The sequence below is a fragment of the Vidua macroura genome, chromosome 7 (genome assembly GCF_024509145.1).
Source record: "Vidua macroura isolate BioBank_ID:100142 chromosome 7, ASM2450914v1, whole genome shotgun sequence".
NCBI classification, from domain to species: Eukaryota; Metazoa; Chordata; class Aves; order Passeriformes; family Viduidae; genus Vidua; species Vidua macroura.
Window position 1 is genome coordinate 19,861,742 of NC_071577.1, and position 12,615 is coordinate 19,874,356.

A 12,615-nucleotide genomic window follows, 5' to 3' on the forward strand; every position below is an offset into this window, starting at 1 on the left:
AAATCCCTTTAGTGCTGAGAATTGTACAACCTTTTTATCTGGTTAGACATGTGCTTTTCTGTCCTTACAGCTAGGAAAACTTTTCCCAATTTTTCTTCATGGATTCAGACTGAAATGGTTCTCTCTTGTTCTGCTTGTCGTAGACATGTAGGAAACTGCTCACCAGTCTAACTGTAACATCTTTCTGCGTAAGTGAAGATATCATCATATGCTTTTCTAAACATTATTACCAATCATTCCCCATTGATCATGTTTTCTAAACTGCTCTAATTTTTTGTTGCTCTTCCATGGATTTTCTCTGTTGTCAATGTAACTTGTGAACAGTGATGTCAAAACCAGCCATCAGTTCTCTTGCTGAGACCTTGTACATACTGGTTGCATAGATGCCCTCTGTTACACTACTCAGATCCTGCTGCTAAGACATCCCAGAATGGTGCTTTATGTTTTCCTCAGTTTCATCCCAGTGTTGGCCACACTCTGCCTTTGGCCTTTTCCACCCTGCAGTGCTGCTGTCTGCTAGGTATTCTTTTCTGTGCTTGTATATTTGATACTTGCTACCTAAGTACAGAACATATTTTTGATATTAAACAGAAAAAGCTCCTTCAACTGAGTGAGAATTTTGAATACAGAGGTACTACATGTTCTGGCTGAGGATATGGATCTGGTTTGGTGAATTGCCTTGAGACTCTCTTAGTGCAGTAGACGACTCCTATTATCAATCTTAAATATGTGCATATTGCTTCACATTTCAGGGGAAAAAACCAACAAACCAGCAACTTGATTTCAGACCTCTTAAAATTATGCTTTATTTTCTTTTTCTTTTTTTTTTCTTAGCAATGATCACTTTATTCTGTCTTTAATTACCAAAACTTTATTGAAAATATCAAGAGTTACATGAAGATACACTTGACCTGGAGTGAAGTATCAGGAGTTTTTAAACATTTAACTTATAGTGTATATTAGTATGAAACTAAGTTGAGCAGAACCCATTAATGTCACAGTGGTCGGTTACCAATGGAAATAAATAATTCATGATGAAGGGAATTAGTCTAATTAGCAGGCAGTTTGAGTCCTTTGATAAAACCCAGCTCTAATTCCGTGAAGGGCAGGAAGTGCTGTCATCAGTCAGCCCTGAAAAGATTAGCATCTATTATGAATGAGGTTAGACACCCTAGTGAAGTCATGTGTGTCCTGGAGACAAACTTAATATGTTCCAGAATGGGACACAGTTTGTCTCACCAACACATCATGATTCCTACTGGGCTATTGTATGTAATAACAAGCAAAGATCAGTGCTCCTTCCTATCATTCTCCCCTTGTCCATCATTCTGACAACTGTGCAAATACATTTTCCATGCAAAGCAGGGAATGTGCCCTGAATACTTGTAAAATTGCATGAGATGTCAAAGAAAATGTATTACCTTTTCTCAGCAACCTAAAACCAAACAAACCAAAATACCACTGCAGAAAGAGGTATAAAAGCACATCTGATAAATACATGGGGTGTAGAGGAAGGTGTATCAGTTTAGAAGTACATTGATTCCATTTGAAAACATTATTGCCATCTGTCACAAGATGTGTCAATAAAGGTATAGATGTAGGTCTGTGTGATAGACAGGTTTTAAAATAACTGGTGATACTATAAGGTTATAGTATTGGATGAAGAGTAATATCCTGCAAAATTGCCTTAAATTCTGGAAGTATAGGCTCAGAAAAAAAGGGAGAAGCTTCTCTGTGTTATGTATTTCATTTAGAAATGTTAACTGCTTTATTTGAGTAGACTAGCTGTGAGCTGTGAAAGCTTCACAGCTACATGCTGACGCAACATCAGCTGTGTTTCCATTTTTGCTTATGAGCCTTTTGAAATTATATGTTTCCGTTTTGCAATTTGATGCAATAATGAAGAAACTCCACATTTGTACGTTATTGTATTGCCTGTTTTTATTGTAGGAAATTAATTGCTTCTTTTATTTATGTTATTAAGGGGGGGAGAAAACAATTTTGCAGTATTTTTTCATTTGCTGTAATAATTATCCTACTAGTAATACAACGGAAGACTTAGAAACAGTACATTATGTTCAAATGTCTGAGCAGTACTTAATATGTTGACACTTGTCGCTGGGGAATGTTGGTCTTCAAGTTATATTGAAAAAGGTAACAATAGGTGATTAATAATACCCCTGACAAGCTTATGATTTATAATACAGAAATGAAGAGGAAAGGAATAAGTGTAGTCAACACAAGAAATTATTTTCATAGAAGCAGACTAGCTTAGCAACTCTGCTGTCCAGATACTAATTGACAATGAAGCACTGATATTGCAGAGAGTGCCAGAATCAAGTGCTACACTAACTTCAAGTAGATTCCTAGATAACATTTAGAAATAGTGATCTTCTGTGTAGGGTTTCTTGAGTTACTTGAAGAAGGAAGGTACAAAAGGTAGTCAATCTTTATTTGTTCATTTTTGTCTTGAATTCACTCGCTAATATAAGATTCAGTGGCATGAACATTTTTGGATTTTGATTCTTTGATTTCCATGTGCATCTTAAAAATTACCTATAGTGTGGGTCTGCCCTAGGCTGACAAATGGGTTCATTCAGCTTACTGAAATGGATTTATTTATATATTATATGTGAACAGGTGCATACAATAAGCACCATTTTTATCCCTGTGTTGGTAGGGACATGGAAGCAGAAAATTTTTATGTTCTAGAAAACTTGCAGTATTAGGTACCGGTTTAAGAAAGTAACCACATGTGCCCTGAAGTCACATAAGACAATTAGAATAAACATGCAGAATATTGTAAGAAAAAAAATTATTTTGTCAAGTCTCCTGAGGTCATTAAGTGGCCACTTAGCTTTGGCTATTGCAACAGAATACAGGAGCTCCTTGTATAATTTATGGGTATATGTTAAGTCTTCCATGGGGTTCACAGACTGGCTGGTACACTTTTTTCAGGTTCAAAATGCTGTTGAGTGTAAACATAAGAATATATTGAAACATTATTTTTTCCATAGATGCCAATAAACACCCACCCAGGTCTTACTTTGCTAGTATCCACCAGAGAGAGAAGTAGAGCAATGAATTTATTCTTCCAAAAGCTCTCTTGTCCCTTTGTGTCTTGTCTAAGGAAAGCTGAAGTGGCCCAACATAGATACTTTGCTTTCCCTGTCTGTGTGATATACTTTTCAGCAACTGTTGTTTTTCAGGTATCATTCCCTTCAGAATTTGTAGGCTAGAGCACAAGGACTGGGGAGGGTCAGTGACCAAAGGCTGTTTCCATCCAGCTTTGCTCTGTGGCTCCGTGTGAGGCTTCCACCATGCAATGTGTGGCCTGGTATCAGTGCGCCTAAGTCACAGCATGGCAGAACGGTTTGGGTTGAAGAGATCTTTAAAGATCATCTAGTGCAACTTCCCTGCAACAAGCAGGAATGTCTTCAACTAGATCAGGTCACCATGGACTACTTTACTTCTGCTGAATCCAGCCCTTTTGGTAAATAAATAACAAGTAGTTACACAGTTCAGTATATACCAGCTCAGGTACACAGAATGTACCCACTGAAGAAAGATACATACTCCAAGTGCTACCAGAGGATAAATTCTTAATCTGCTCATTTTCTTTGAAAGATGTATTTATTATTCTTATTCTTATTTTCTGATTATTTTGCTTTCAGTACCAGGAAAGACACACTGGAAAATGGGTGACAGCACAGCATTTCTGATTTTTATAGTGTACTTACTTTGCTGTGTTCCTGTGGCAATATCCATGTTCTTATCTGGGACAGATGGATTCACTGTGTCAGTAAGGAAAACTCGGGAGGTCATAGTAGTTCCCACATCATGGGACAAAGAGGGCACATGCCTCAGACAGCCATGCATCTGCTCTTTCACATTTTACTGAAAAGGTGCATTCTGCAAGACTTAGCTATTTTAAAAACCAGAAAGCTGGTGGAAGATTTCTTTACTGAGGCACAGCTGTCTCACCTGTCCCCTCATCAAGACATCCTTATGGGATATCATCCATTAATCAATTCCTCTCCTTCCTGCTATTTTGTTACCGGTGTTTACGTGTCATCCTGTGTCTCTATTGTCCTTATTGTTCTCACACCCTCCCACAACAGCAATACAGCAATTGCAGCAAAGGACACATCAGCCACATTCACAACTAAACCTATGCATGCTGAATCAAGGTTTGCAAAAGTGTGTGTAATGGCCCTGTGTATTCTCATTACTGATCACATTTTTAATCTGTTGTGGCTGCATGTTTTATTCAGGTGCCCTTGTCACACATATCAGTGTGAATCATCTCTTTTGTAAATAAAGGACTGTTTAGGCCTTGTAAACATTAAGAAGGAGCTAAAATTGTTCTGATGAATGTAACATATTGATGAAATGTTCATTCTCAGGTATGTCTTTGATTCATGACTCTTATAATATACTATGCTATCTAAACAAACAGCTGTCCATTGTCCCCATCTCAGATCACCTTATGTTCTCAATTACCTCCTAAGAACATTAGATATTTGCTGCTTCTACTGAACAGAAACATGAGCAGAAAAATGAATGGCCCTTAGCTTCCTAATTCACCATGAAGTTAAATTTTGGGGGTTTTATCCTGCTAATAATGTACATTCAGGTGCAGCAACTCTTACTCAAAAAAGCTTTTTCTATATTTAGATCTACTAGATGATTGTTGTAAGTCTTTTCCAACTAAAATATTCTATGCTAGAGCAATGAAGTATAGCAGGGAAAGAAAAAAAGAAACAGATTGGAGTAATACCATATTCCACTGGTTTTAGTATGTTTATCGGAATCAAACCCACCAAAGTTACTTTGATTTAGAGAAACTGGATAGAAAGGGACTTCAGTAAGGTTGCAGAAATTTTCATCAGAAAAGTATTCAATTCTCAGGGCATTACTGAGCATATAGCAGCATGACAGGCAGGAGAAGGGACCGTGGAGGTTAATATTGCAGCAACACCGATAAAACTGCAATGTGAAGTCAGTGGCATACACTGAAGGAGCTATCCTGAGCCCCATTATAAAGAAGCTGGACCTTGAGATAGGTAGAAAAATGGTTAGGCAGCTGAGTCTTTGAAAAAATACTGGGAAATAATACTTGTCTATTACAGGCAAGTGAACTTTTCACTGCCTTAGTTCTAACTAGTTGTCCTTCATATCCTGTCTGTCATCCATGGGTGTGCAGGTGAAAAATGCAATTCATACTCCAACTCTCTGTGTGAACCCAATCCAGAGTGAACATTCTGGGACCATTTCCTGTGTCTTGGGCAGAATAGAAGCCATGGTTAAATAAAGAGAGAAATGTAGCTACTCTTTCTGACCCAAGAGGAGGAAACAGGTTTGTCTTCAGTTTAACAGCCCAATATATTCCTATGTCACATTTGCAGTCCTGATCAATGGGAGATTCTTGCTCATCCATCAAGGTGAAGTCTGATATAAGTAGCCACAGTCAATTAAACTCTTGTGAAAAGGCTTGACTTAAATAATCTTTTATATTTATTTGCAGATGACTGTCTCACTTTCTGTTTTTTTCATTTTTTTCAGCTACAGCTCTTTTCCTGACAATACCTCAGGCCCTCTTCTCTGCTGCTGCTTTTCTGCAGACTCACAGCATCACCTGGAACCTGCTGAGAGTGCCACCAAATGAAGGAGCAGCGAGAACCCACTGGTGAGATGCTTTCACCACCACTCTCAAATATGAGGTTCTTGTCTGGGATTTCCATCAAGAAATGAAAAGAATAGGAATTGGTGCTTACAGTTGAACTCTAGTCCTGCAGCCTCTCTTATACAGAGTACACTGCAGTGTTTTGACAGAACTCTGTTGAGATTACCTCCATACTGAATAGCAATGTGACCTTCTCCTATAGCACAAATTATACGAATGAAAAATGTGTTTTACCAATGCACCAAAAATTTGAAGCTAACAAACCTTCTCTGATCAGCGTACTGTACCTTCTGTTCCATAATTAAACCAGAACCCCTTTCCTGGACAGGTTCACTCAGCTTTGCCTTTCTTTGAGTAATACACCTTCAGACCAGTGCCTTGTTTTGATGTATTACAATGATAGACTGAAGAGTTCATGTAATATATCATGACAGTCAGCAGTTGCTGGACTCTAAGGATTGAGAGACTGAGCCAGTTGTTCTTCTGAAGTGTTCTCGTAATGCATCACCAGCTGATGGAAACTGGTAATGTATTACTTCAAAATGACACCACCCAGAAAAGGAAGAGTCCAGAGGTGCAGATTCTGTATAATGAGGCATTCAAAGTATGAAACAGGGCTGCAAACTCCTGGAACAAGGTGTTGGTAATAAATCAGTTTTCTGTAGTATTCCATGAGCTATGTGGCTACACAGCTACACACTGTTGTCTGATTTCCAGTGCCTCTCTGTGGTGCTGGTTTTGTGCAGACCAAAGATAACCCTAGCAGCAGTTTTACCTTCACTCTTCCTACGACTGAACAGTTCACAATCCAAGCAACCTAGAACAGAGGATAGGGCAGAATTATATTGGCTCAACAAATTCAAGTATTTGGGATTTCTCGTCATCTTGGGATACTGTCAGAACCACTTGGATCCTACTCTTTTAATGAACTAAGCTGATCCATGACAATGGCACAGACAGGAATGGCCCCTTTGCCCATTTTTGGGGAGTATTGCATCCTAAAGGGACAGAATGGGCTGGCCCAGAGCACTGCAGTTATGATTGACTTTTCCTGCAGATTGACTGAAGGCAAGAAAGGCTCTTTTGGCCATCTCTTCAGCCCTTCTTTGTTTATCTTTCACCTGCCACACGCACAGAGTCAGGCCAAAGAGTAATTGATCCCTAATTATCAACATCAATTGAAAAGAAAATTATTAGAACAGATACCAATTCTGAACATTTGCCTACAAAACTTCGTCTTGTTGATGAAGCAGACTGTGTATGTGTATGTGTATGTGTAAAAGTATTTCCTCTAAATTTATTTTTAACCCGAGGCCAACCATGGGAAAACAGAAAAACTGGAAGATAATATTTTAAAATCCTGAGCTACATCTCTATGGTAGCTCTTTTAAATATCTCTTGTTTGTCAAATGCAGTACTGTTTATAATTGTGCATATATAAGCATCATTGTATCTTTGGCAAACCCTTGTAGATAAACAGGTCTACCCTCAAAGTTTACTTTTTATTTATGGATGGTTTGTACTGCATAGAAAAAATAATTATATTTTACTAACAATAAAGACACTTTTCTGTCCACAGTCAAATATTATAAATCATGACTACAAGACATTAATTAAATATGGTTTTGTGGCATGTGATTCTGAGTCAGAAATATTCCAGTCTCATATATAGAGAAGTCCATACTCTTAGAACTTTGCCAGGGGATTATTGAAGAGAAGCCTTGCCTGGCAGACTCCATACAGGGTGGGATAGAGATTGTGTGTTCATGTCTCATCCATTGCCACTACTTCAGTTGCTCTCTTCATTTTTGGTGCTCCAAGGAGCTGGGGTTTTCCACCCCTGCCTGCCATTCATCTCAAAGCCAATGATTAGCACTTTGCAAGGACAAGTTCTGTAAAATCACGTCTGTAATTTCTGCAGTTGTGGGTACAAAATTGATTGTGGGTACAAAATTACAAGTGCAAAAAAATCTCAGTAACCTACCAAAGATTCCTTGATTAAAAAAAAAAAGAAAGAAAAACAAGAATTTTCTCTGCTTGCTTCTTCAGACTACCTTGTTTCATTCCCAAAACTATATACATGATTGGCCATCAACATTGGAATATCACAGAAACATTTTGCTCAGTCTTGACTGCTTTTATTTTATTTTTTATATTTTTCTTTTTAAAGTATTTTTGCTTTACCTCTAAATACTCTGGCTAATGTACATGGGGGAAAAGTTTATATACCAGGAGTCATGTTTGCAAGGGACTGGTGGAGAAAGTCAGGTATATGTTCCCCTCGGGTTAAAAATAAAATGTGACATTTTGTCGCATTTAAGTAATGATTATTAATATCTCCTTGAATGAGACTTTATGGAAATTGTAATTCTGAACATGCAATCAGCTCATTTATGGCCTAACAAGTGTTTCCCTGAGCCAGCAGTTGACTGGCATTTGATCATTTTCATAAAATACACTTTATCTGCTACTATTACACACTAAGATGGCACTTTCTCTTAGAGTTTTTGGCACACAACAAGCATCTCTATTCTCTGTGAGGAAAAATTGCAAAACTTGTATTTAGCTCTCCTCATAAACTTGGGCAATATGACAGGTTTCTAATCCAAATAATTGTTTAAGATTACTACAATGATAATTATTGTAGTGATAATAACATATTATTTTAGCTGACAATACATTAGTTCCATGGGGAGATAAACTACAAGGCCAATGGATTTATCTTGATAACAAAATGGATTACTTATTAACTATGATAGTAATTTTTCCATCCATGCACAAAGAAGTCTCCCATTGAGTTCATTGTCTTCTGACTGAATGCTGGTAAGAATTTTGTCTACATATATGTAACAAGACTGGATTCTGTACTAGTGCAATATTGTTACTGTTATCCTGTATTGTCTAGACAAGCTCCAAAAGCCTATAGCTTTACTTGGCACTTCAGGCCCACGATTTCTGTCTTTCAAAATGCCTCTTAAAAATTATGAAATGCAAGACAAATAAGGAATTAGAGCAACTGTGAATTCATCAGGATTTTGCAAGGCAGATTATAGCTGAGCAAGCAAACCTTAACCTAACTACAGTTTCCTGTATGTAGCAGCATAGAAGAGATGGCTTTACTTCCATGATCTTCCACCATAAAGCCGTAGCTTTTGCTCTAGTGGTGATACAAGCTTTGAACATTACAGTTGCAGCTCCTTATTATGATTTTGGACTGTAGCAACTAATATCTTTTTTAATTCTCATTCTGAAAAAGATATAAGGACACTTGATCTAGAGAATCATTTTGCCAGTGATTATGTTTCTGTAGGAAGGCAAACATACAGAACTGTATAATCAGAAAATCTACAGACCAAGAGTCTTTAAAGAGATTTGGATCAGAATCTGAGTTAGGACTTTGTGCTTATTTACCAAATCTATTATAATTCATAGTTTAAAATCCATTTTTGTTTAGTTCATCTGCTTCATTCCTCTCCTATATCTTTATCATTGTGCTGTATTGGCTTTCTTATTTTGTCCTTACTTAAAAAAAAAAAAAAGAATTAATCGAGGTCAAATATATTATAAAATTCTTTGGAAATTTTGATAATTGCCATGGACATTTATTTGCTAAAAAATACATTTTACACCACAAGACTGACATTAATATGCAAATCAGTGGACTATAAAATTCATTTTCATACCTCCAGGGCAGTATTTTTATAAATACAGAAACATAATCATGCATCCTCCAGAGAACTAAAAATAATTATACAAATTTACAACAAAGCCCAAGGCAGTGTCTCCTTTTAACTGTCTGGTTTTAATATCATTTAAATCTTGTTAAAACTTAATTACCAATTTTCTTCCATAATTTAAGTGGAAGAGCTGAGATCTAAGCTTGCTGTTTGAGAGAGAGAACTTCATCTGAGAAACAAAGGCACCAAGGCACAGATTGACAAAACAAGATAGTACACAGAAAAGCCTGGTAAAAGAGAAGTCATCACAGATAACAATGAAGAACAGAACTTACACCTATCTATCGACATTGTCATGGTTTAACTCAGGTCCACAATTAAGTTCTATGCAGCCACTCACTCGTCCCCTTCCCTCCCCTCCTGCCTCCCCGTGGCAGAATGGGGAGGGGAATCAGAATAAAAGGTAAAACCCGTGGGTTGAGATAAGAATAGTTTAACAATTTAAATGGTTTAAAGCATAATAATAAAAGAGAAAAGGACGCAGGAAAAACCCTAAGAAATGCTAGTGATGCCAAATACACTGGCTCCCCCTCTGCTGAGACCCAGCCCATTTCCAGCAGTGATCAGGCCCTCACATCCCACTCCCCCTGTTTATACACTGTCCATAACATTCTGTGCCATGGAATATCCCTTTGAGCAGTTCAGGTCACCTGCCCTGGCCATGTTCCCCCAGCTCCTTGTGCAGCTCTTCTCTGGCAGAGCATGAGACACCAAAAAGTCCTTGACTTGGGGAAAGCATTAGTTAGCAACCAAAACATCAGTGTGTTGTCAACAAGAATTCTATAGTAAATCCAAAACACACTGCTGTACCAGCTGTTAGTAAGAAAATTAACTCTGCCCCAGTCAAACCCAAGGCAAACATCCACAAAATGGGACTGAGATGATGTCTTGTGTGACAGAAATATAAATAGACTGGAGCATATATAAACCTACATAATACTATTTACATCTACACATACATACTCATATATAGGTGGTGATTTATTCATTAATGCTGATATAGCTCAAGCTGTATCCACCTGGGAGGGGAGTTGCAGGACAAGTGCTTTCATCCTCTTTCTTCCATGGCTGTTTTCTGGGAGATGATGAATACTCAGAACAGGTGTAAAAGTGAGTAACTCCAAATTCAAAGCCAGCCTGGCTACAGGCTTCAGGTGATATTTGGAGTAGGCACATTTTATCAGGAATTTCTGCTGTATTAATACCTGTGGATATATATTTATTTTCTAAGGCTGCACTTTGGAACAAGATAATCTGCTCTCTTCCTCCATGACTGATGGAAGAGGTCACAACAGCAACTCTACCCCTGTATCAGAGGTATGAGGTCAGGGAGTGGGCCTTAGCTTTGTACCCCAAATAAAGCTCCTAGTAAGCAATTTTAAAGTAACATAGTACTGACAAAACCTGTTTCTTTGGACTGATTTACAGAAGATTCTATACCTTCAATGTCTACTCCCTTTAAATTAAAGGTAAAGCAGAGAATAGAGCATATGGCTTCTCTGCACTGTGGTGCTGTGTCCCCCTCAGTCCAGTTCTACCTTTGCTGCCAAAAAAGACAAGGAATCTTGAAAATGGTACATTCTTGATTTCCTCCCTTAGTGATACATCAACAATTTCCTCCCATCAACATGGAGACTGCTGCCTCAGGTCTATTCTTTGTGCCGTGTTTGCCAGCCACTGTTTAGTAACAAGTGTCACTGTCTGCTCCCCTGCTTTGAACTGGAACACATTCCTGTGGCCCTCACATCCAACTGAAAGCAGCTTTGCATTGATTTAATTCACCCTTTTTAGTATGACCATAGTCACAATGTGGGATGTGCATCCAAACTTCCAGCTATTGCACAATTGCCACTGGGCAGAAATTCAAGTGATTTGGCACAGCATCCTGTTGGGAATCAATTCCCATTGGTTCATTCTGTCCAGTACATGCCTTGCCTGTGATTGAAATGCCAGGCATTTGTTAGCAATCCTGATGCCAGTATTGACAGCCATCCTCATAACACTGCTCTGTCCTTTCGGGCTGCATATTCATTGGGTGTTCATGGAAGTAAGAAATGCAAAATATTAGAGAAGCTAGTATGTTACAGATTTCACATACTACTCACATTATTGTATTAACAAGTAACCTGTTCATTTACTGATATACATAAATTTATCCTATTTGTGATGGACACTTACTATACCTCAATTTTTCCTAGAATGATAATGCTTACATTTTAAGATGTCAAAATTATTTTTTTATTTAACTGCATAGACTACTCAAAAATCTTTCATATAGAAAAGGTATCCTTCAGAGCTAGAAGTACAGTATATTTAATAATTATTTAATAAATAAGATTTAATCGGCTGTCATTTGCACCTGTGTAAATGAGTTTGAAATCGAGGAGTTTCCTGAGCTGGACTAGGTTGTAAATATGTTGGTTTCACTGGGCTCTGAATCCATTTGTTTCTAATTCTTTTTGCCATGCAGCATGACTGCAATGGGTGTGAAAATGGAAGTGTGATATTTTCTAGGTTGTTACTAGTCAGGCAAAAGTTAAAAACAGCAACAAGAGTCTAAAGATGACCTTGCTAAATCTGACTGTGTTCTTAATCCAGAAAATGCTGCTTAAAATATTTTCAATATAGTAATGTGTCTCTCTTTCTTGCTCTGTGGTAGAATGATCAGATTTTTTTTGCCTCACTTGGAAGTTCTGGATCTATACTTCTTACAACAGAGCTTTGTAATCTTGTCAGCTTTTTAGGTAAACCTGATGGACTTGGGAACTTTCCTGAACCTACTCAAGCTATAACCAGAGTGACGCAGCACTGTGGAGCCTTGTTTCTGTCTCTGTGAGGGAAAATCTGAGGCTGGAAAATCTCAAATACATATGGGGAGAAGGTAATTGAAAAAAATGTTGTGAGCACATTTAAGAAATGTGATTTATTTGAACAGTCCAACTAAATGAGTTTTTATTGCTAGACACAGGTTTTCTAGTGCTATTTCAAGAAAATATCAAAGATCACAGAAATAGCAGGATTTTGTCAAATTCAAAAATTGTTCCCAAGTGAATTGCAAGCACCTTTACTATCTTATTTCTGCAAAATGTGACATATTTAAATATTGCCAAAGAATACAGTTCTTAAATGTCAGTATGTTTTTAGGAAGTATAAAGGCTCCAAGATGTATGTCAAAAAAACAGATTCCTCAGA

General features: G+C 37.6%; 1 long non-coding RNA gene across 1 annotated transcript; it reads left to right on the top strand.

Moving 5' to 3' along the window:
• The first annotated feature begins 5,593 nt into the window (after positions 1 to 5,593).
• On the top strand, positions 5,594 to 12,235 carry LOC128809684 (uncharacterized). Its single transcript, XR_008437821.1, has 3 exons — positions 5,594 to 5,689; positions 10,655 to 10,740; positions 12,160 to 12,235. It is a non-coding gene; the product is annotated as an uncharacterized LOC128809684 (long non-coding RNA).
• The last annotated feature ends 380 nt before the right edge of the window (positions 12,236 to 12,615 follow it).